Source organism: Acomys minous (assembly GCF_964271855.1).
Source record: "Acomys minous genome assembly, chromosome: 11".
NCBI lineage: Eukaryota > Metazoa > Chordata > Mammalia > Rodentia > Muridae > Acomys > Acomys minous.
In genome coordinates this window covers 6,325,287-6,348,659 of record NC_140492.1, presented here as the reverse complement: position 1 = coordinate 6,348,659, position 23,373 = coordinate 6,325,287, and the positions used below count along the sequence as shown (strand labels likewise).

Below are 23,373 nucleotides of genomic sequence, written 5' to 3'. Positions count from 1 at the left end.
TCCCTGTGTCTCAGGGGAAGGAAGGAATGAAGACCGTATATTTATATTGAGCGACAGCTCATATTCCTGGGGGAAGAAGCTGTATGTCACAAAATGCAGTGACTCAGGCTGACGTGCTCAGAGTGGGGCTCGGAGCTGGGGAGGCGACTCGGTGGCCAACAGGCTTGCTACAGAGCATAAGGACTGATAAGGCCATTGATTTCCAGAACTCGCACACACACATACACAGACATATATACACACATATACCACATACACATGTACACACACACACACACACCCAGAGAGAGAGAGAGAGAGAGAGAGAGAGAGAGAGAGAGAGAGAGAGAGAGAGATCCCTGAGGCTATCAGTGAGTTTCAGGTTCAGGGAGTACCCTCATCTCCAAACTTAAGGTGGAGAGAGGCTTAGCGGGTAAGAGGGCATAGCTATTCTCACACAGGATCTGAGCTTGGTTCCCATCACCTGGGCTGGGTGGCTCACACGTGCCTGTGTCTCCAACTCCAAGGAATCTAGTGCTCTCTTCTGGCCTCTGTGAGCACCTGCACACATGTGCACACGTACGCATGCACACACAACCATGTGCACGCACGCACGCATGCAATTGGAAACTAAATATTTAAAAGCAAATAAGATGGAGACTGATAAAGGATGCCACAAATGTCCGTCTCTGGCCTCCACATACTCATCATGCTCTTTGAGGCCATTCGAGTGACTTTCTCCTTCATGATCCATCATCAGCTGCGTGTAGCTCTGCACATAGCTTCGTGTGTTGTATGTCTTCTTAGCACCTTAGCTCTCCACGCAGTGGTGTGTGTTTGGTGTGTAAGGAGCAGTGGTGTGTGTTTGGTGTGTAAGGAGCCACTGGTGGCCCGCAGACACCCTGGTGTGCTCTGCACACAGACCTGCTGGGTTTAGTGGGCCTGGGCTGGGATATTTCCAGACGTCCTCTTTGCCAGCTAGTTTCTCTCATACTGTAGCTTTGCGGTCGTCTGGACCACACTCTCTGAAGTTCCTTGAAGATTATGTAGACCATGCAGTTGTTATGGCTTCTGGGATGGAATGTTGTAGCTCCAGAGTCAAAATTCTCTCAGGCTTTACTGCCCTTGCTAGGTACTTGTTACTTATTTCTATATCCAATTTAATGTCTTTTTTGTTACCAGAAGTTGACAAAATCCCACCAGAGTCAAAAGGGAAGTTGGGGTTCTCTCTTAGGGTGGTCTGTTGTTGTTGCTGTTGATGGTGGTGGTGGTGATGATGATGATGAACCCAAAAGGAAGCATAAGAACAATTGTATTAGAGTCTAAAAACAAAACCCCCAGGCTGGGCATGGTGATGCATGCCTGTAATTCCAGCAAGTTCCTGGAGTTCGAGGCTAGCCTGGTCTACAAAGTGAGTCTAGGACAGCCAAGGCTACCCAGAGAAACCCTGTCTCAAAAAACCAAAAAGAAAAGAAAAGAAAGAAAGAAAGAAAAAAAAGATTCTTTTCTTTCCAGAGTGTGGACAGGGGCAAAACAAACAAACGAACAATCAAACAAAAACCAAAACCAACCAACCAACCAACAAACAAAAAAACCCACCACACATGCATTTCTTGGACTCTCCAGTCTCACCCCTAAGGGGTTTTTTTTTGTGTGTGTGTGTGTAGGAACCAACAATTTCTTGGATAGAAGTGCTGGATAGGCTGGTCGATATTTTAGGGCTTAGGAAACTGCGGGTTCTTGGCAGATTTCTGCTGTTTCTGCTGCATAGCATGCAAATGGTTGGACCAGCAGCCAGAAAGCAGATCCACGCCACTGGTTCTGGATTCTCTGTGAAGGAAGGAGCCAAGGTGGGTGGCTGGCTTGGACACATCTCTCTCTGTCTTAAGAGATAATGTAGTGACCACAGCCATGGTCTCTGACCATGGTCTTTTGGAAAGCAACAAGCCCTCTGGGCTTGCTGGCCGGTGTAGGAAGGCCTAGGCAACGTCTGCTTGTTGCTTTGCCAGCACAGCCACCAAGGGATAAGCCAGAGCCGTGGCTGGCAGAGAAGGAACAATCACCCCATTGTCCGATTTTTTTTTTCTTTCTTCAGTTTTCCTGCAGACGCTGGTGACTTTGTTGCGCAGTTGGAGGTTCAGTGTTGAGGAGCCTCTGCTTATGGCAACCCTTTCTCTGTGTGCTTATGCAGCTTCTGGCATTGGAAAATTCCATCTTTTCCGCGCTGGGATTATATGTCACCATCGCCGAATCAGAGAAGGCGCTTCATTTGCTGCAGGCCTGAGCAATAGCCAGAGAGATAGAGATAGTGTTCCCTCATATAAAGAGAGTATTGAATGAGGTCGGTGAACCAAAGAGCTAGCAGGTCACAAACCCTTGGGGAGGCACGGAAACCTTTCTGGGCTTCCTGTATATAGGAGGAAAAAAAAAAAAGAAATTCACCTCTTCAAACTCTGAAAAATGGAGTGTCTAACACTGCTGTGCAGCTGCTTAGGTTGGGTGAACCAAGCATCTGAGGAATCACTTTGCTTTTCTGCACTTGTGCATCTTTCTGAAATTTTCAGTGAGAAGACATTTTATAGAGGATCTCAATAGCCTTCTCCTTCGGGGTCTCCGGACTCTCACTGAGCATGCTCAGATGGCTGGCAGTTCTTCTGCGAGCTGAGCGCCATTGCTGGGTTTCCAGCCCTGTCCAGAACGTATCGCTTCTAAAAGATGAGCGCGTGGTGGAATTCATCCTCACACTTCAGCAAGTGGCCCCGTGACCATCTGCACTGTCTCTGAAGATGGCCTGTCCCTCAGGGAAAATGACTTTGGACATCAGAAACCCTGCATTACTGAAATGGTAGTGATAATTATGCTTAATTTTGGTTTTATAAGGAACAAATGGATACAAATAGCAGTTGATATTTTAAGCCCAGGCTATAAGAATTTCAGACATAAGGTCATGAAAGCAATCTTTGTTGCCCCCAGCTTCTAGCTAATTTCACCCTAATTTTTAATCTGAGTGGCAACACACTGTGACAAAAATAACTTTTACTGACTCCCTTCTTCTGTCTGGTGGCCTTGAAATGGTTGTCATGAAATTTGTTTACACAGTGTTTTCTACGTGCTTATAAAAAAAAAAGGTGAACTTTCTAGAAGTGAGGCATGTAGGCATACTGTAAGGCTTAAGGATTTTGGAAACACACTCCTGGCATTTGATTTGAACCTTCATGTTTGATTATAGTTTTTAAGCATATTGATTTAAGGATCATAATGTACATGACATTTATAATATATGTTAATAAAATGAAAAAAGTATTATTTTTCCCCCCTAACGTACCATATTGTAACAAGTCACCAGTGCATGTCTCTCGTCTCCTGGTCTGACTTAGATGTCTGCCACTGCTTGAGGAGTTATTCAGCTGGCACCAGATGGCCCCTTGTTTCAGCTCTACCACAGGCCTCTTTCTCCCCTGGGTTTCTCTGAGACAATAGCCTGGCATTCAAGTGCACGAAACCCTGAAATGTGAGGGAATAAACAAACAGTCCTTGGCTGAAGAGCTTAAGGCTAAAGAGTCCTTTTTCTTGTCCCGAGGCTGGAGGTGGGGGGTGGGCATTCCCACAGGTTCCTAGGTGAGGGGGGTCCTTCCCATCTCTTCTTCCTGCCCTGCTTCAGCACCAGACTTTTGTCTTCTGGGACTGCTCCCCAAAATCACCCCTCCCTCCCTTGTGAAAGTCCTTGTTTCAGGCTTTCTAGGCAGAACCCCTTCTCCCCCTCAAGGCCTGACTATGACAGGGGCTCTTGGATCACCTTCTCTGCAAATCAGATTCAAAAACAAAATTGCAAACTGCTGAAATGGGTGACCATAGACATCAGTGCACAGAACTGTCAGGTCTCCAGCCAGCCCTAACTGGCCCGCAAGTGTCTGAATCTCTCATGGAAACTAAGAAGATCCCTAAACCTTGTCAAGCCTCAAGGACACCTTCGGACAGGTGAGACAGAAGAAACTGAGAGCAAAGGCAAAGAAAATGTTTTCCCAATTATTCCCCAATTGACAAAGCCTTTGAGCCCTCTGCATTGCTTCTAGATCTAAGTATAAATTAAGTACAAGGGATGCTGGGACTATTCCAGGAAAAGTGTGGGTCCTACAGGTAAGGCCTGGTGCCTGCCTGGAAGAAAACTAGAGCTGAGTCAGGAGAGGCTGCCTTTCTGCCTCTGGAAAGGTGGCCTGGATCAGCCAGGGTAAGTGGCTGGCTGTTAAGCATTCAGAACACTGTGTACCCATGACCCAGGACACTGGGTCTCACCTGGGCAGGATGGTCTTTTTCTATAGGTAACTTTTCCAGTAAGAGGGACATTTGTTGATGCCGACTGTTGAGTCGGAGCTGTTAGGACAAGCCTCCTGGGCCATTCTGAAGATGGTGTGCGTTGGGAACTCGGTCTTTGGCCTTTCTTTCACACCCTGGCTCATGCACTTTGAGACCTTTGCTGCTGGTTCGTCTTCTCATCCATGGACCAAGCCCAAGCACCAAACGAACAGTTGAGGAGCTGGGAGGTGAGGCTAAATGCAGGGGGAATGGCGCAGGCAACCTCTTGGTTTGCAGGTCGCTGGACCTTGGAAGTCAGCAGTCTGGGGTGTGCGCCGTTTTCCTAAGAATGGCGGACCGTTTCCCACACCAGCTCACACAGCATGTTAAACCCTGAATTTAGCTGAAATTCTACTGTGTCACAATGAAAAGGAACAGGCCACACTCCAGTCAGAACAGGAGACAGCAGTAATGGCAACACCACGTGGAGGTAGTCAAAGGAAGGCTGAGCTAGCATGAGAGCAGTTACTGAGACTTTGGGGTCTATAGCATTGTTTTTAGAACATCAGGATTCTGGTTTCTATAAGCACCAAGTTAAGTGTGGGCCTGGACTCTTACCTTCTTTTCGGAGGGCAAATTTCCCACCAGTGTGGGCAGAGAATTCTGAGACAAGTTGACAAGAGTCGAAAAGGAACATTGGAAGAGTGAGGGAATCTAAGAGAATGTGGGTGTGTCTTTGTTATCAGGAGGATGAGCAGAGGGGAGCATGGGCTTTGACAGGTGAGATGTAGCTAACCACGGGCAGGTTCAGAATTCTTCCTGACATCAGCAGAAGCAAGGAAGGAAAGCAGATAGTCACTGACCAGTGACTGGGCAAGGCAGGGGCTGCAGGCCTGGACCCTTAGTGTTCACTCACCTGTGCCCTTTAGTCTCAGTCTGTGCAACTGTCTTTTTGTCATCCCCATGGTCAGGGGTGGTCATATGGCCAAAGAAAGCCTTGCTTGTGACCAGGGACGGTATAATGAGATGAGCTGAACTTATCTTTTCCTTCCTAGAGATCAATTTGGGGAATACTCAAAGGCTTTTTCATGCCAAGAGGCAAAAGATATGCAAGTTGGCTTTCCGGTACTGTAACACCATGCCTGAGATACATCCATGAAGGAAAAGGTTGACTTTGCACATGGTTGCAGAGGATTTCCTTCACAGTCACTTGGCCCTGTTGTTTTGGTCCATATGCAAGAGGCTGGGGAAAAGCAAGAGAGAGAAGGCTGCGCATCCAGCATCCTGTTCAAGGGGACATTTCAGGAAACCAATCTCCTTACATCAGGTTTTATCTCTTAAAGGTCCCATCACCTTCCAGTGATATGACAGGCCACTGACCAAGCTTGTATAACACATGGCACTTGGGAGGGCACTTGCAAAGCACAGTAGGAGGCTCCTGAGTGCTCCTCATAGTCACGAACACGAGTCCAGTAGCTGTGTTTCCTGGAGTGGTGTGCGCACCCTCTTTGCTTTTGTGATTCACTGATTTGGCTTTTTCTGTTTTTGTGTAATACAAATTATAGGAGCTGACAGCTGAACGGCTGGACTGGGGAGGCAAGGTAGCCTTAATAGAATTAATTAATTGAATAATATTGCCCGTCAAATGGCTCCATTATACTCAGGAGGGCCTGTTACTTAATTACTGATGTCATTTATCTTTCTATTTGTACCTCAACAATACGTGACTCTGTTCTAATTAACACTGGCATCATTTTCCAAAAGGAAGAAAATAGGGCAAAAAAAATTTTAGGAAATGGGGGGGGGGTGTTGTCTTTGTTTCCTGTGTCATTATCCTGGGAAATCATAACAGACTCTGCTAATTAGAAGGGCATCCAAAGCACTCTACTCCCATCCAGTCTCAGGAAGAAACGCAGCTGGGAACAAGGTCTTCTTTTGGGAAGAGATGAAGGGGCATCTACAAGGAAAAGGGGTGTCCTTACTCCAGCTGCCTCAAGCACTGGCCTGTGTGTGACCGGTGTGGCGAAGTGTCTGCAGAGGCCTACCAAATCCGAGGGATTGGCATTCAGCGCTCCACTGGTCCCTGGGAGATCAGAGGCTAATTAACAAGGGAGCAGGTGTGAAGAGGACCCGACTTGATCTGGCCGAATTAATTGCTGAAATTGGAGTTGTGTTTGGTAACTGGAAACAGCGAATTAATTCCAGCCGGATCCAGCTAATCCCTAGCTTGTCTCTGACTGTGTATAAAACACACTGGACTCCCGGAGAACACAAACAAAGAGGGATTTGCAGCAATGGTAAAAACACATCCTTGCCTGAGAAAGGCTGGGAGCCACTGCCGCCACAGATGGTGGCCCAGGGTCTAGGACAGCCTGGCTTAGGCCTGTGGAAACCACCGAATTGTTAATAGGGGTCCCTTTTACTCTCAAAAGGCACCCTGGTTTGGACATGCACTAAATTCACTGCATGCTGTCTTAGGCTCTTCTCCTTCTTCACGCGTAGTGTGGTGGTACAGGCTCAATCCCCGGCACCTGTGAATGGGCCTTTTCTCATTTCATTCCTGTTCCTGTGAGGAAACACCCTGACCAAAGCTACTTACGAGAGAGAGGAATTTATTTTACCTCGCGATTCCAGTCATCGTCCATGATTGTGTGTGCGGGGTCAGAGTAGCAACTTAAAAGCGGGGGCCGCATGGGTCGAGAGTTCAGGAGGAAGACATACTTTCCTCCTACGTAACTCCCTCTCTCAGCCCTTAAACAGTCCAAGATCCAAACCAAGGCAGGGGTGCTGCCCACAGTGGGCTAAAGCTTCCTGCATCGGTTAATACACGCAAGGCAATCTCTGACAGACACTCCACAGACGAATCCAGACAACCGCTCATCAAGTCAGCCTCTATTTCCTGGTGATTCTAAATCAGGTCAAGTTGACAATGAAAGCTCATGACCACAGATCTTGATCGGAAATGGGGTTTTTGTAGATGATCCAGTTAGGATGAGGTCATAGGGTGGGACCCTGATCCAGTAATGACCAGAGGAAACAGGAGCTCAGAAACGTAAGGTGTTTTAAGGGAAAACACCTTAAAAACGTGAAGACTGGATGACAGAGATGCTGTTTGGAACCAAAGAACACCAGCAAGCCACCAGAATCCAGGGGGAGGAGCCTGGAACGGATTGTCCCTCTGGTCCAACCCTGTTGTCACCTTGATCTCAACTTCTGACCTACGGAACTGAAGCCGATTGTTTAAGTTGCTCCGTCCAAGGTACTTTGTAACAGCAGCCTTCACAAACGTCTCTGGGTGGGGTCTAGTTTCAGGGTGTCTGATAACATTCTAATTACTCTTAGCCTTAGCCTGTGCCTGGACAGTCCTGGGGCCGCCTGGTGATGGTGACTGATGCCTGCCATTAGGCCTAGCAAGAAGCTCATCAGCAGACAGATAGGAATGTGTCACTTCCGTGATGCTGGGCTCCGGGAAAAGGATGATGTGGGCACCTCAATGTGACAGCACGCCGGTGGCAGAGTGGCTTGTACAGGAGACCTGTGCTCAAGACATAATAACTTAATGCATGTCTCAGCATCCCCTCCCACCACCCCCTGGGCTGGGGAGGATATTGCAGGAAGCACCCTGAGCTGGGCTGACAGGACTCAGCTTCCCAGGGGAGGGACACGTCAGCAAGGGCTACTGGGGCTTTGTGAGTCGGAGGAAGGGAAGGCATGGTGATGGCCCCAGGGCAATCGGAACAGGGAGTCTGCTTCACTCGGAGCCATCCAGCTGCGGGAGTGGAGAAGGCAGCTGTGCTGCCTGCAGGGTTTCCTCATCAGGCCTGAAGCGTGTGTGTGTGTGTGTGTGTGTGTGTGTGTGTGTGTGTGTGTGTGTGTGTGTGCAGACAGAGCGGAGAGCTTCCAAGTAAGAGTCGCAGTCCAGAGCAAGTCCATGAGGGTCCAGTCACACCTAGACCAAAGCTGCCACCTCTGAGCAAGAGTTAAACAGAGGCACCTTGGAGAGGAATCCAAGGGAACCACCACACGTGATGCCCTAAGAGGGAGAGAGGGAGGGGAAAGTGTGAAGTCCTGGCTCTGAAGGGAGCTGTCTCGAACCTCAGTCTGCCCAGCCAAGAGTCTGCATGCAGCTGGGCATGAGGGGGCCGGTCCACACGGCTCTAGCATTTCCTAGGCACAGGACATCAGAAAGGAACAACGAAGGACAGTGAGAGTCTCAAGATGAGTTTCTTGGTTGGTCCTGAAGTCACGGTTTCTCTTCTCCAGCTGGCCTCTGTTGACTTCAGATAGCTATGTCACACCAGGACTGAGCACAGCTTTTCCCACTGAGGCCCAATAAGGCCCGCTAGGGACAAGTGATCTAAAAGCAGGCAACAGAGTCTATGTCAGAGACAACCCCTGCTCCGCTTGCTAGGGGACCCTAGCAAAGACCGAACTGCCCACCAGTTACATATGTGTAGGGGCCTAGGTCCAGTCTATGCGTGCTCTTTGGCTAGTGGTTCAGTCTCTGTGAGCCCACATGGGCCTAGGTTAGTTGACTCTGTTGGTGTTCTTGTGGAGTGCTGGGACAAAGTGTGTTGGTAAGATAACACGGGGCTCTGAATCTGTAGGCACAGCATGTATTACATAAGGGCACAGGTCTGTGTTTCAGATGGAAAAATAACAATAATTAAGGCCCCTGTAACTTCCTTCTATCCAAACCAGTCTTGAAAAAAACACTTTTTGGAAGATCTTCACATGTCAGCAAATCAGAAACATATGGGTTTAATTTCTTCAAAATGCACCAGGTTGGGGGGCAGGCAGGGGGAGAGGGGGCAGCTGGACTTGGCAGGCGACATCTTAAGATTTGCCAAACCCCAAATATCTCCTACTCTCTGAGAGATGTTGTGTTGTCTCTGTGGTGTCATCTGTCTAGCCCAGCCACTGCATTCCTTACTTTGTCATCTAGAATTTTCCCTACTCGTATGCTGCTCTTAAGTCTATTTTAGCTACCAGAAGAAGAGTGTTTACACCATCCACGTGCTGTCACAGGACCCGGAAGGGGCTGACCCAGTGACAAGCTGCCAGGAATGGCTTAGTCCTGTCTAGATCAGCAGGGCATCTTCATAGTTTGCCACCTCGCTGCAGTAGGAGAGCAGGGTGGAGTGTTGGAGTCTGGGACAACTTGCAGGAGAGACGGTGAGATTAGCATAGGAAAGAAACCAGCTGGCGGAGAGGAGTACCAGAAAAGGACCGAAGGTAACAGGCAGGGTGTTCTAGAAAAGTCCATGATGTGCACATGCAGGGGAATGTTGGCCCTATGCAAGTGGCCAGGGAAAGTTCCAACCCTTTGGGTGTGCTGCCACTGAGAGCTCTCAGCCTCCTCCTCACTCGGCTAAATAATAGAAGTTATTGTTTCTTTATAAACTGACTGCTTCACAAACTGCTGCTATCTGTGTTTCAGTGCCTAATTTTTGTTTTGAGATAGAAGAGCCTAGAAATGCCATCAGGTGCCTACTGGACTCTCACTGCTGACACCACCCTGCAGGTCTTAAGACTTGTCGGCCTCCAGGATTTTACAAGGCAGTTTATCCCTTATCATACACCTCTTTAAATATGCATAGAAAAACCTCACTGTGTGTGTTGGCTGATGTAAAGCCCAAGGCCGCGCAAGCTCTTAAGACTCCTGCCAACTTGCTCCAGGTGAGAATTCAATCCATCTACTCCCAAGCCTGCTTTGCAAGGCCAGCCCTGGCTTAAGGGTCAGAAACAGCACACACACACACACACACACACACACACACACACACACACACACACACACACATACACACACACACACACAGAAACAGCACACACACACACCATCATCTTTCCAGTGAATACTCTGGCATGAGGCTGGGGATAAAACTCATCTATTTAGGGTCCACACATGCCCTGACCGTGCTTAAACAGCCTTGGAGTGGAAGGTTGGTGAAATCACGTTTATGTATCTTCTACACTTACCAAGTGTCCAGAGATCTGGAAGAGGCTCCTGGAGTCTTTTGCTGCTGCTTTTGAGGTACGAGTGGGAGATTCTCTGAACGCTTCAGCAGCCACAGGATGGGTGTGCAAGCCTCCAGTCGTCCTCCATTCCCCACCTCCCACTGCGTGTTTGTGTAGAAACACCTGTAGCAGTGGGGTGCAGGACTGGTCGGTTTGCCTTTGGGGACATCTCCTTTTGAGGCAGGCAACTTTCCCTCTGTTTCTGAGGAGCCAACTAGTTGATAGTGGGAGAGGAAGGCGAGGACTGATGGAGAAGCAGGTGGGTGCAGCATCCATGGTGGGAATCCTTGAGTCCTTAGCTCGGATGAATGACTTGTAACAAGGGACAGAGTTGAGGATCAGGCTCCTGACAGTGGATTCAGCTTGGCCAAAGGACTGAAGATGTTCTTGTCCTTTAAAGCGTTAATTGATGTCTATTACTTACACACATTTGTGGGGTATGGCAGTGCGACCATACGTGTTTACATGTACTTGTGGGATACAGCAGTGCCTCCATGCATGTTTACACCCACTTGTGGGCTATGGTGGTGTGTCTGCACGTGTGCACATTGTCTAATGATCAGCTGAAAGTATTTAGCCGCCCTCTCCTGAAGCAAACCTCCACCCTTTCCAACCCCCTTAACTCGGAACAACATCTTTTTCAAAGAGTCAATTTGTGGCTTCACATCATGAGCTAGTCACTTGTGAACAAGACAGAAGAAATATCATTTTCTGTTTTAAAAGCAGGTCTCAACACCATGTGCCCGAAGCCAGAAGCTGGTAGCCTCTCTAATGGCCTCACATTAGAACCCCACTCTTCTGTCGCTGCTGCTTGAGCGAGCTTTTGAAAGCACGGTTGACCAAGAAATGGCTTTATCTTTATCCTACCCACTTATACGCCAGATGATGGACTCGGGCTCAAGGAAGTAAATGAATCTTTGCTTTGGGGACAGAAATTGAGCCTAGAGCCCCCATTCATCCCCTCTGGCCCTCAAAATGGATATCAGTATTGCGGCAGCTTCAGTTTAGCTACTTGCTGAGGGGCAAGTGGGGTTCCTGTTCCCTGCTTTGTCACTCAGACTGTCTCTCTCTAAAGCCTTGGTGTTAGCACTGTCAGATGCCTTGTGTCTTAGTTAGGATTTTATTGCTGTGAAGAGACACTATGACCACAGTAACTCTTATAAAAAAAAAACATTGCCAGGTGGTGGTGGTGCACACCTTTAATCCCAGCACACAGAAGGTGAAAGCAGGTGGATTTCTATGAGTTCGAGGTCAGCCTGGTCTACAATGCGAGTCCAGGACAGCCAAGGCTACACAGAGAATCCCTGTCTCAACAAACAAACAAAGAAAACATTTAACTGGGGCTGGATTACAGCTCAGAGGTTCATTACTGTCCTGGCAGGAATCATGGTTGCATGCAGACATGGGACTAATTATCTGGCGCCCGACGTGGGACTCGAGGTGCGGGTTTCTTCCCGAACGAATTAAGGGACCGGTCCACAGGAGTTTTCATGACCAGCCGAGTTTGCCCGGCCGGCTTCGTCATTAGGTGAGTCATCCGTTCGCATATCTCAAGAATGGGCCATTCGCTGTCCAAGGAAGCAAAGTTCATAAGAGGCTTAAAGGACGTACTCAGAGAGAGGGGTATTAGGGTAAAAAAGAAACATTTGATTGAGTTTTTTGTTTTTATTGACCAGACCTGTCCCTGGTTCATGATTGATGGACCTACTATTCATTCTGAAAAGTGGCAAGAGGTGGGGCGTGAGCTTAATGCACTTATTAAAAAAGATGGTAATACAGCGGTGTCGAACAGTATTTTTTCTTATTGGGGCCTTATACGGGACATAATTGAGTCCAGCGAAAACGAAAGCGAACAGAGGCAGCTCCTCTCCGTGGCTGAACTCTGCCTGCGCGAATCTCTCCCTCCTTCTCGTGTTCCTTCCTGTTCCTCTTTGCAGGGTTCCTCTCTTACGCTCATTGACATGTCCCCCGATTCTGTTCCTCCTACATCCTCGGAGCCCTTAAAAAATCTTTCCCTTGCGCCTTCGTCCAAGCCTTCCCCTCCCCCCCCCCCCGCCATCTTTATCCGTCGCTTCCTCCCACCTATGAGGACCCCATTTCCGCTATGGAACGCGGGTGTTCACCACTTTGTGCCCCTGTTTTTCCCCCAAAAAGGACACCCTCTGTCCGGTCCGGTCCGCCAGCCTCTCCTGTTCCCCCTCCGTCGGCTGCCCCTTCACGCGCCCCCCGCCATTTTCCTTTCTCAGGCCCCGGATGAGCCCTTGGACCCGGATTCTGACGATGGCCTCCTCCGCGGGGCGCCAACCTTTTCCTCCTCTACCTTGCTCACTCTTCCCCCTCCCCTTACTAAACCCTACCCAGCCTTTCGCGCTCATAATTTTTCCTTCCCTCTTTGCCCCCACAGGACTGCTCTGGCAACGGGCCCCTCTTTTTTGGCTTCATCTCCCCTCCTCCTCCACTAAGGTCCTTCCTACTTATCCTACTCTGGTTGCGTCTCTCATTCGGCAGGGGCGGGAAGCGGCCACCAGGCTCTTCGGAAGGGACCCTCACTCTATTATCACGCCTTACTCGGCCACACAAATAAGGTGGCTTTTTCAAAATTCAGATGATTGGGCGGTCTCCTGTATTTCTTTTTGCGGCCTATTAGATAATCATTACCCCCCAGATAAACTAATTCAATTCCTGCAGCGACAACCTGTCATCTTCCCGAGAGTCACCCGCTCCAGACCCCTCCCCCAAGCTTCCCTGGTTTTTACTGATGGCTCCTCTTCCGGGGTTGCTGCCCTCTCTGTGGACGGAGCTATCCTGCAAAAACAAACCCCCCATACCTCTGCTCAGCTTGTTGAGCTGGAAGCTGTCGCACACGCCTTTACACTGCTTCCCCATACTCCCTTTAATCTATATACTGATAGTGCCTATGTCGCGTCCTCTGTTCCACTCCTCGAGACGGTTCCTCGTATTAAGCCTGCTACTAATGCCTCCCCTCTCTTCTCCCGTATCCAACAGCTTATTCTTTTGCGCTCTCAGCCTTTTTTTGTTGGTCATATTCGCGCTCACTCTACCCTGCCAGGGCCTTTGACTACACTTAATGCCCAGGTGGACTCAGCCACGCGCCCCCTGCTTTCAGGGCTGGCCGTTCCATCCGCCAGCGACCCCGTTGCTATGGCCAGGGAGGCTCACGCCCTCCACCACCTTAATTCCCAAAGCCTTCGCCACATGTTCTCCATCACTCGGGAACAAGCCCGGGCTATTGTTAAAGAATGCCAGGCATGTGTCACCTTTCTTCCCGAGCCACATACGGGAGTCAACCCTCGTGGCCTCATGCCTGGACAGGTCTGGCAAATGGATGTTACTCATTTCTCCTCTTTTAAGAAACTTAAGCATATTCATGTGTCTATAGATACTTTTAGTGGATTTATTTGCACCTCTCCGCATGCTGGAGAGGCTACTAGAGATGTTATTGATCATGTTTTGTATTGCCTTACTGTTGCCCCCAAACCCTTTACCTTAAAGACTGATAACGGCCCTGGGTATACAAGCTCTGCCTTCAAGTCCTTTTGTGCCCAACTGCAGATTAAACATGTTACGGGGATACCTTACAATCCCCAAGGACAAGGAATTGTCGAGAGGGCCCACCAGACACTTAAAGCGATGCTTAATAAATTACAGTTTTCCAAAGGAATCCTATATCCCTCTACAGCAGGGCCTCGCCTGCTTCTCAATCATGCATTGTTCGTCCTAAATTTTCTACAAAAGGATGATCTTGGCCATTCGGCGGCCGATCGCCTTTGGCACTCTTCCACCTCCTCCACCTATGCCAAGGCTCTGTGGAAGGATCCACTGACCCACCAATGGCATGGACCCGACCCAGTCCTTATTTGGGGCAAAGGTCATGCCTGCATTTATGATCAAAAAGAACAAAATGCGCGCTGGTTACCTGAGCGCCTAATCAAACCTTTTAACCCCCCTCTCCCAGGGAACTCCCCTGAGGAAAAGATGTAATTGTGCTCTTTTTTAGGATAAAAAAGATACCGCCGATTCATCATGTTGCTACTCACCGCGTCACTCCTTTGCCTCTGCCTTCCTGAAGTGATTCTCGCCGCATTCCTACGCCAACCTCAGCCTTATACAATCTATAATTTTACCTGGGTCATTATTAACCAAGCGGGAGATATTGTTAATTCCTCCTCCTCTCAGGGCATTAACCCCCAGTGGCCCGATTTACAGGTTGACCTCTGTGCCCTGGCCCTGGGAGGCCCCTCTTCTTGGGGCGTGGAAGACATTTTTTGGCCTAAGGCTCCCGAGGAGACGTCCCCTTTCTCTTGCTCGGTTGGTGGTCCCAGTCCCGGCTGCCGTAATGACCTGGAGTGCATCATGCTCCACAAAACCTTACACCAGGATGGGATTGCTTGGGCCGGAGGACTCTATGTTTGCCCGGGACCCTCTCATCGGCCCCGTCCTGATAACCACCGCTGTGGTGGGGCCCAAGATTTTTACTGTGCCTCTTGGGGGTGTGAGACCACTGGCGACACGTACTGGAAGCCATCCTCTTCTTGGGACTACATCATTGTTGATTCCTGGGTTCATCCTCAGCCCTATGGTGAGGCCGTTAAAGACCTTTGCAATGCAGCTCGTTCAGTCACCAATGGCTGGTGCAACCCCCTGACCATTCGCTTCACTGAGCCCGGTAAACGTGCCAGTTGGACGGGTCATGGATTTGAATGGGGCCTCCGTGTTTATAAATCAGAGTACGATTTTGGACTTACGTTCAGGTTACACCTCCTGAAAAAGGTACCCAATAAGGGCACTGCAGTGGTTGGGCCTAATCATATTTTCCATCATCCTGTTCCCGTTCCTGCTCCTGGCCCCCCGCCTAAACCCGCCACCCCCATGCCTCCCTCCCCGCCCACCCCCTCGGACGTCCTCCTTCGGTCCATTTCACCCCCTCCCTTCCGACCTACCCTCCCCGTGGGCCCCCCCAGTTCGGCTGATGTCATTCTCCAGTTGGCAAATGCCTCCATATGGGCCTTTAAAAATGACTCCTCCTTGTCGTTTCCTGAATGTTGGATGTGTTTCTCCCCCTCCCCGCCCTTTTACGAGGGTATTGCTCTTCTTTCCACCTTGCTCTTTACTAATGTTACCCCACCCTCACCGGCTTAGCTCCCGACAAGCGCATTACCCTCCAGTCCGTTTCCGGCATAGGTACTTGCCTCCTGGGTCCCCATATGCTCCCTCCTCTTCCCCTCAGCGGCGTTTGCGCCCAGACTGTCATTCCCTACCTCTCCCTCCCCTACATTCCCGCGCCAAATAACACCCATTTTGCTTGTTCCTCTGGTTTAACCTCGATCGTCTATGCCCCTACCTTCCTTTCCTCCAAAGACTGGTGTGTCCTTGTTATTCTTCTTCCCCGTTTTACTATTCATGACCCCGACTCATTTTTAAATTTTCTGAAAGGGGGAATTTCCCCAACCCTAACCTTGCCTCCCCCTGGCTTACTACCCTTCTCCTCACCCTGCTCAGGCCCCTCGTTGGTGTTCTCCTTCTATTATCCTTTGGCCCATGGACTTTAAACCGTCTTACAGAGTTTGTTAAAAGTCAGGTTGAAGCTGCCACCAAGAATATCCAGGTTCACTACCGCAGCCTGGAGACTGAGGACTCAAATGAGACTTCTATTTCCATCCAGGAGATTTCACCTACGCCTCAGTCGGTTAACTATGGGCGGCCTTTGCAGTTCCTATGGGCGGCCTTTGCAGTTCCCGAGGATGCAGAATGCTGGATGGTGAGCCTGGTTGTGCCCTCGGTGCCTTTGGTAAACCTGTGCAAGCCCTCCCCTATATCTTTTGGCCTGAGCCCACCTTGACCTGACCCGCGATAGTGCCTGGTAAGTCAGAGACGGAGCGATCGAATAAGTCTCGGTTATCAGACGTCAGTCGGTCCTTGGTGGGAGGACAGACCATAGGCGTGGTAAGATTGAGCATCGATCCTCTAGCAGGCTCAGGCCATCGCGAGGCCCCCTTTCCTTGGGAATTTGGCCGGTCCAGAATAACTGTTGTCCTGAAACACTTGGACAATAGTGATTCTCAAATATACCGCCATCCTGTAACAATGACTGGTGACCTCCTAAAAGTCATTCGCTGGGCTGTAAGGTCTCCCTCAGGCCAAAACAAACAAAAAGGGATGAGATGCCAGGGACCAAACGGCCTGAGGCAGACCTCCACCCATTCAGCATTTGCAGCAAACATCCTGCTGGGCCACTCATTAGGTATGCAAGGCATCCGGCTTAACCCTGAGAAGACAGCGATCTGATCCTAAGATAACCACAGAGACATCCTGCTTTGTCTCACCTGGAAGACCCCTCCCCTTGCAAATGTTCCCGGGGCTCAACCCAGAAGATTTTGTACTTTTCCACTACTCTCCTTGCGTACCCCCGCCCTCCCTAAAGCAGGTTTTAAAAAGCCTGCCATTACCCTCAATAAACGGCTCTTGACAAGCAACTGTTCGCTTGAGCTCTACGTCTCTCTCGCCCATTTCTTTAAATACAGGTTGCGACCCCCCTCGGCCCCCCAATAACTGACCAGCTGGACTGGTCGGTGGACTAGTTACATGGACTAGTTATCGTTACATGGACTAGTTAAGTGCTGGAGAGGTAGCTGAGAGGTCTACATCTGGGTCAGCAGGCAGCAGGAAGAAAGAGAGAGACATTGGGCTTGGCCAGAGCATCTGAATCAAGGACACACCCTCCCAGCGACACACTTCCTTCAGCAAGGCCACACTGCAAGAAGGCCACACCTCCTAATAGTGCCACTCCTTATGAGCCTATAGGGCCATTTTCATTCAAACCATCACATTATACTCCCCGGCCCCGACAGGCTTGTAGCCATAACATCATGCAGAAATGCATTCAATCCAGCTTCAAATGTTTCATAGTTTATCAGTCTCAACTCCATATAAAAGCTCAAAACCCAAAGTTGTTGTGCCTGGTTTAACGAAACCCCAATGACCACTAAAGGATCCTCATTCAATTATTTCTATATCAGCTGTCTGTGTTTGATGGTTTCCTTCATTGCCTAAGCTTGGCTGTCCTGGAACTCACTCTGTAGACCCAGTTGGTCTTGAACTCAGGGATCTGCCTGTCTCTGCCTCTCCAGTGCTGGGTTTAAAGGTATGTGGCACCGGGCCTGACCCTAAGATTTTCTTTAATTCTTTTCACAAGTTGGAAGGTTAGCTGAGTGGGGTCTTGTCCTAGGGCCACCACTCCTTTTATTCCATTTAGTATCAGGCTTAAAAAAAAAATCTGTTCATCTTTTTGAACTCAGGATTTAGCTCCTAATTCCTAGTGCCCCTTTTTCTCCTTGAACTATACATTTTGTATTTTTACTTTCTCAGCTTGCTCCTTTTTATTATAGATCTGCATAAGAGTGACCACAAGTGGCTGGAGAAATGTCTCAGTGTTTTGATGCACTGGCTGTTCTTCCGGAGGACCCAGGCTCAATTCCCAGCACTCACATGGCAGCTTACAACTGTCTGTAGCTCCAAGATCTGGCACCCTCACACAGACATACCTGCAGGCAAAACAGCAATTCAGAAAAGACAAAACAAAACAGAACACCCAAAAAGTGGCTACTAATAAACACAGAGTCAATACTAGGCTGTCTTGAAATCTCCTCTGCCAACACCGTTACCGCAAACTCTTCCATTTAGATGTTCTCCTGTGGATGCTCTGTTGCCTCCTCAGCCTTCCTCCCTTACAGCCTAGTTTTTCCACTTTGGGGGCTCCTTTCCAGGTTCTCAGCTTTTGTCCACACTTATTCCCACCTGAACAAACAATTAAACAACTAAAAGCTAGGCTCCACACAGGAGAGATAACATTAATATCTAGAAAATGTAAAGAACTTCACATTTTAAACAGCAAAAGTGCCGCCAGTCAATAAATGGGCCAATGAATTGACATGCAGTTTTCAAAAGAAGAGGTAACAGCCAATAACTTTTTTTTTTTTAAGTGTTCAACATTCTCAGCCACCGGAGAAATACAAACCAAAGCTTCCAGCCTTTTATTTGTTCCACCGACTCCCTCCCTTTGGAATGTATTCAATCTTAATTCCCTCAATTTGCTTGCTGTTACCCACATGTTTCTGTCCAATTCCTTTTTCTAGGACACAGGAACCTATGGCCCCTCCAGAGGTACAAGCTGCACACCTGCAATTGTAGATATTAATGCATGTAAAGCCAGACTGTAAAAATTAGTAGTAATTCCTGAATGGCCAGATTGCCAATCTTAAAATTATCCTGTTTTTATAGTTTTAAAAATATATTTAAACATTTCTAAATTATGTATCTATTACTATGTAGGAAAAAGAAAGTCCCTGAGATTAGCTTTGGGCCTAACCTTTGAACATACTCACTCACTTGGCACACTTCCCTCTGAGTGCCTTGCCAGCCTAGATGCAGTCTTTCATCCATGTCTGCGAGATGGGCAGAGGTAGGAGAGAGGAGGAGACAGTAATGTACCACATATGTAAAACATTTCAGGCAGAGGTGCTGGAGAGATGGCTCAGCAGTTAAGAGCACTTGTTACTCTTCCAGAGGACCCAGGTTTGCTTCCTGACATCCACGTCTGGTGGCTCTCAACTCCCTGGGGACCCACTGCCCCCTTCTGGCCCCTGCAGGTACCCACTCACTGATGCACACATATGGCGCATACATACACGCAAACACTAAAATCGATCTGGAGAAAATTCCGGGTAGACTAATTAGCTCAGTGGTTGAGGGCTCGTTAACATGTGGGCAGCCCAGAGTTCCACCTTTAGCAACATAGACACTCATACATGCACAAGCACGCACACTCATGTAGAACTGTGGTGTCAGACTGCTCGGTAAAGGATGTTTCTTTGTGTCCAGTCTCCCATGGAATCCCAGCATCTGCACAGATGTGTCTTCATACATGCAGCTTCCCATTCTCAGAATTAACTGGCTGTAGGTCTAAAACATGTGGGTGGGCAGGGAGTGCATCTATACTGATCAGATACTGGCTTTTCTTGTCACCAGGCTCTAAGCAACCCAACATGACAACTATTTACATGGCATTTATGTTTTTCTAGGCACTCTAAAGTAAGGTGATTCCAAGTATACGGCTGGGCTAATGAGATGGCTTAACAGGTAAGAGCACGTGGTGCTCTTCCAGAGGACCAGCGTTTGGTTCCTAGCACCCACACCAGCTGCTTCTAACTCCAGCTCCAAGGGATCTTCTGGTCTCCGGAGGCATCCACAACTATGAGGCATATACACTCGCACAAACACTTTTAACAATACATTTTTAAAGTATATGGGAAGATGTGATGGCTCTACGCAAAGACCACCCCATCTTATATGAGGAAAGTGAGTGAGCACTGTGCATTCTGGTACCCTTGTACTCAGGAACCGACCTGCAGGGCATGGTCTGCATTCAGAATCTGAAGTCTGACAGAACTGACCTGCCAAACCACCTGCTTCCTGAGATGTTGGTGACATCCCAGGAGTGCATGCTCACTGGGCTCTTCACTCTGTGGCTGGTGGCAGCTAACTCAGGGGACACAAGCTGACCATGCAGTGGAGGGGTGCCATACCACAGCCCTTCCAACTGGTGCATCCCTCAATCCAAGTCGAGGCAGGTCCAGCAAAATTGGGTGGTGGCGGATGCTACAAAGGATGAGGATGCTCTCAGAAGGGAACTAGGGAGCACCCCGGTCCTGTTAAATCTTTCCTCCCTTTTGCTGCTAAGGGCTGATTTGCAGAGGGCTCATTCTCTGGAGAGGACTCTCGACTCAGGCTGGGAGGAGTCTACAAATGGGCGACACCTGCGTGGTGTGCTCATTAGTGGCTTCCTCTCAGGATGCCACTTCCTTGGCACTGCAGATGCAGCCTTGGGAACTTCCCTTCTTAACTTTCCCACCACAAGGGACAAAGCTGTAGAGTCCTCTTTCCCTGTCTGACTAAAAGAATGCTCTGTGTGTGTCTTGTGGGGGAATCACAAGTGTCAGCATCACCCCCACTTGTGAGCCACTCATATCCTGGGATGGTGACCTGGGGTGACGGTTCCTGCTTGCTCTATATCCAGGCCATTCCTTCAGACCATTTGTCTTCCCCATCACTGTTCTGTGAGGCAGCGGTTCCCTGCCCATGCCCCACCATGCCATGCGAGCTCTGTGTTGCGTTACACATCTTCTGAGCAGCTCCTTTGTGTTTCCAAAGCTCTCGCTCAGTGGCAGCCTTTTTCTTCTCCATCCCAACAGCCCCACAGCAAGCACAGGCCCTTCTGTTTCTCTCCATCATGCCTCTCCTCTCCTGTGGCAGCTGATGCTTGCTGGGCACAGGTTCCGCTGCTGGCACACACTCACAAACGCACGCATGCATGTATGCGTGTGAGCATTGACTTACTAGGTTTTTCAATCACCCCTGTCAGTTAGGTAAGGAAATTGCTTGGGAACCCCTCCACACCTCCGTGCGGAGGACGGCAGAACCAGTCCTGGCAGCTTGGCTCCCAAGGTCTAAGGATGCTGTATTGAACATTTTTAAAGACTCTTACTGTCTCCCACAGCTCTCAGTGGTTTCCATGGTGACTCAAAGCCCTGCAGGACAGGTGACTGGCAGTGCTGGGAAGCACTGTGGAGCCCAGGGTTAGAGCAACAGAAAGCCTCCAGCTTGTCCACATCCGTGCACCCCCATGTCTAAGCCTTCCTGGTGGAGGAAGTTGGGGCAATCCCATGTCCCTCAGCGACTGATGCCAAGAGGGCCTCGGGCTGTGTGAATTTTAGCTGAAAGCTTTGGAAAATGATCCCCCACCCACCACCACCCCTGCTAGAAAACAACGGCGGAGGGAATCAGAAGGCAGGCTTTTTAACTTATTCAAGAATCTCTAATCGGTGGTTCTATTTAATCTTCAGGCAGGGGATTTTGTTATTAGCCTCATTAAAAATGTAACTGCGGGGGGTGGGGTAGCTCACCTGTTAAAGCCATCAAAAGCTTGAGGACCATAGCTCAGATTCCCTAAAAAACCCTGGCTAATTTTGGGTGGCACGGCGGTACACCTGGAACTCCGGTCCACACAGGTGGAGTTAGGGGAGACTCAGAGTAAGCTGTGAGGAGCTCTGGCCTGGTTGAGAGACCCTCCCTAAAGAGGAAGAATAATAGAGCAAACAAGGATGGTCTTAATGGAAATTAAAAAAAATAAATTAAATACAAAGCATAACTTTTTTTTTATTAAGAGGAAATCCACATGGCATAAAATTAAGCATTTTACAGAGTCCAGTGATAGTAATTCATAATTCTGGAACGCCATCAGTTTTTCCATGTGTGCTGTAGGCATCAGATAGCTGCATGTACCCCCTCACTCCAGCGTCCGTAACCTCTGCTGTGCCAGTCTTTATGGCCTGACTCAGCAAGCACATGCCACTGTGTGGTCTGTGTCTACGCCTGCTTTTTCCACCTGGCATGTTTTTAGGGGTCATCACGGTGTGACACATGTCGGCATGTTCCTCCTTTCCATGGCTGAGCAATGTCCCAGTGTTGGGGAGCCCCACTTTTTTTAGCCATCCACCCAGAATAGAGGCTGGGGCAGTGAACTCCATCGGTCTGCAGTAGATAGTACTGCCAAGTTCTAGCACCTAGGAACGGGATTGTTGAGTAAGAGACTAGTTCTCCATTTACCTTTTGGAACAACCTATTAGCCTTGGTTTTGTTTTTTTGTTTTTTTGTTTTTTGTTTATTTTGTTTTAAAGCAAAAGGCTCAAAGAAATCAGGTGTCCAAGGTCAACTCCACCAGCCAGGACTTACCTGGCTGTCACAGAGTCCGTACAATTCACTCAACAAACGTTTCCAGCTAGCCAGAGGTAGTCAATGGAGTGAATTTAACAACTCACAGGAAGGCTCGGAAGACACTAAACAGGTGGTTGCATTAAAGCTGTAGCAGGCCTGGCTTGCCCACAAATTCCTTCAAGCTCGCCCTGTGTGAGCGTGCTGATTGGACACTGAGTCTTCCTGTCTTGCACGTATTTTATATTTAGTGTGGGGATTTCTCGTTTGACAGAAGCAGAAAGACCACTTGATGTTCACACTGTCCTTCACCGCTTTTCTCATGGACCAGGGGTGGGCTCCCACTTTGGTTTGTGGTACTGAACTGATCCCCAAGTCAGTGAAAGCCAGGAAGAGGGTGCAGGGGTCTGGGTCAGGCCGGAGGGAGAAGGGGCGGGACTTGAGGAAAGGGGAGCATCACCCACCTTTCCCCCACCCCCCAGGTCTGGCGGCAGAGCTCCCTGGCTGGGGACCAGTAACCCATTCCCGTGTCCCCTCCCGGCCCCGCCCACCCGCTTCCTCGGAACCTCTGCGGGGCCCACTGTGCGTGGCTGGCTGAGCTCACCTCTGCACCCACGCAGCGACGACACCGCGCTCCGCCAATGGGACGCGGCTCTGAGGGTCTGCCCACCAGTGGAAAATTCCTTGCTCTCGGCCACAGCACACCCCCCCCTGCGCCCCACCCCCCACCCCCGGCAGAGCAGCGTGCTGCCCAGCCTGGCCTGATTGTTGATTTACGACCCAATCTGCGCTGCTCTTCCACTTCTACCACAGCAGCTTTGTGCGTGAAAATCTATGAGACACGGGGTGCGGGTGGGGAGGGGAATGTCACTGCAGGGGGGTTGTGAAGGGGGCTGGCAGTGGCGGCCTTCTCTGTATGTTACAAAGCCCCATTCTCACCTTGCCTACTTAAGCTACAAATCCTGCCGGGATTTATCCCTCCTGCACGCGCCCCAAACTCCTGGGTGGAACTTGGCACCCCAGTGTATGTAGTGGGAATTAAGGATAGGGCATCTTTCTTGATTCGTCCACCCTGGGAGAAAGGTGGGGGTCTAGAAAGGAGGGTCGAAGTAGCAAAAAAGTGGGACAACAGAGCAGACTCTCACACAAGCAACTGACCCAGTTGAGACAGTCTTGTGATTCAGACAGGCACAGAAAATTCCAGAGCCACAGAGAAGGGGTCATGCCGGTTTGTCTAGAGAGAGGAGGGGGTGTGGGGTGTGGAGGAGACCGGGAGCCTGCGATGGAAGGAAG

The 23,373-nt window shown here is 49.4% G+C and overlaps 1 protein-coding gene and 1 long non-coding RNA gene across 2 annotated transcripts in view; both read left to right on the top strand.

The window, feature by feature from the left end:
• KCNE2 (potassium voltage-gated channel subfamily E regulatory subunit 2) overlaps positions 1–23,373 on the top strand; it is a 170,992-nt gene that overhangs the window by 30,213 nt on the left and 117,406 nt on the right. The gene's annotated exons all lie outside the window — the stretch shown is intronic.
• On the top strand, positions 15,441–16,787 carry LOC311609324. The gene is made up of 2 exons (XR_014783356.1): positions 15,441–16,084; positions 16,303–16,787. It is a non-coding gene; the product is annotated as an uncharacterized lncRNA (long non-coding RNA).